The following is a 1,743-nucleotide window of genomic DNA, read 5'->3' as shown; positions in this document are numbered from 1 at the left end:
AGGCATTTGTAGGCTTTTTTACTCCTCTGGAATTTTTTTATAGCCTCCTGAAGACTGGGAATTCAGCATGCCCTGTTCTCTTTGGTCTTAAAGCTGATAATTACCAACAGAACTATTTATTGGAAACAAGTTATGGCTCACACACTATTAAACTTCAGGGTGAAGTTTCTTTCCAGATTTCTGATAGTGAAGTTTGCTTTATTTTAACTCCTTTGCTATTGTCTACTGGAAAAAATATATTGTTCCACTACAGAAAATATTATTAGATGGTTTTGCAAAGATACAAGGTGCCTATCAATTTCTTTGCGTATCTGCTCATTATCTACAGAGACAAAGTTGCAAAAATGCAATCATACTAACCTTCAGAATTGGAAAATAACTTATTAAAGTGTGGGTGGCTCTATATTTGGGTGCCTGTTGATTGAAGATCTTCTAAGTATGTATTTTCATTTAAAAGTCGTACCTTGTCTGTGTGTGGACTAGCTCTAAACTTTCCAATTTATATTGTGTTGTTCTCAGGTTCTTCTTACTTTAAACTTTGTTGTGTCTCCTATTATACTTCCTGTTACATTTTCTGATTTCATATATAGTAATTTATTTTCATTGCCCACATTAGTAACAGAATAGATCCAGAAGCAAGGATTTGAGAGTAAGAAATTCATTTTTGAGGTGATTCCAGGAGCAATGGTAGGAAAGTAGGAAATTGAGATGTAGAAGGGAAAGCAACCAAAAAAGGATGAGTTAAGGAAATAATTATTATGTTGTTGACAATTGGGGCTAAAACCAGCTAAACCTGGGACGTCTAGAAATTGAAAAGAACATGCGTCAGAGTTGTGCCACTCCAACATTGAGCAAGTTGGGGCATGTATCCTCTTGTTTCCTTCCATGATTGGTTCAGGTTTGCTTCCTGGAGGTCATTATCTCTCTAACCTTTTAAACCTGCCCCCATATTTGAGCTAAAAATGCCAAATAAAGCCTACAGGTGGAAAGCTGAATTTACTTGTTGAAAGCAAAGATTGTACTTTCAGAGATCATTTCTATAGTTCGTTACTAGGGAAGTTTCTCTGAATGTGTAGAGTACTAGCTGAAAGCAGCCATCACTGTGCACTGAAACAGTGAAAATCAACAGAAATGCGTAGAGGCACAGAGAGCTTCACAGTAGTTACCAACACTAGGATTCCCTTTCAACAAATGTGGCTCCTAAGTTTTTGACAATAAAGTATAAACCAACAACTACTGATCTGGCCTGAAGAAACTTATGATAATTTACTGATTTTTTTATTTACAGATATTACAGAGCAGGAACACTGATATTTTCAGTTAGCCCAACAGTAGGCATACCAGTGTAGGCAGTGTATTCAGCAATTAGAACATAAAGTGGTGTTCAAACTCTGTAGCCTATTCATACAACTATTAGTAGTGAGAAAAAAAATCCTTTTTCCCACATTTCCTGGAGTCCAATAGCAGATATTTTCCTAGTCAACCTGTTAGTGTTTCTTTTATTTTCAAATATTGGAAGGCATAACTGGAATGACTTAAGCAGTAAGGGAATTTTTTTTTTTTATTCACATAATTAAAATGTGCTATGAGAGCTCTAACTCAGCTGTGGTTGTACCCAAGGACTTGGTAGCAATCACAACCCATTTGTCATCCTACGTGCTTTGCTCTCATTTCTTGGCTCTCTTCTCAGATTGACTATCCCCTTATAATACCAAAATGGCAATCATGAGCTCCTGACATTAT

The 1,743-nt window shown here is 36.2% G+C and overlaps 1 pseudogene; it reads left to right on the top strand.

The window, feature by feature from the left end:
- The first annotated feature begins 1,012 nt into the window (after positions 1-1,012).
- On the top strand, positions 1,013-1,095 carry LOC132028894 (small nucleolar RNA U3; annotated as a pseudogene).
- The last annotated feature ends 648 nt before the right edge of the window (positions 1,096-1,743 follow it).

The sequence above is a fragment of the Mustela nigripes genome, chromosome 12 (assembly GCF_022355385.1).
Source record: "Mustela nigripes isolate SB6536 chromosome 12, MUSNIG.SB6536, whole genome shotgun sequence".
Lineage (NCBI taxonomy): Eukaryota > Metazoa > Chordata > Mammalia > Carnivora > Mustelidae > Mustela > Mustela nigripes.
This window is presented reverse-complemented; position numbering and strand designations above follow the sequence as displayed.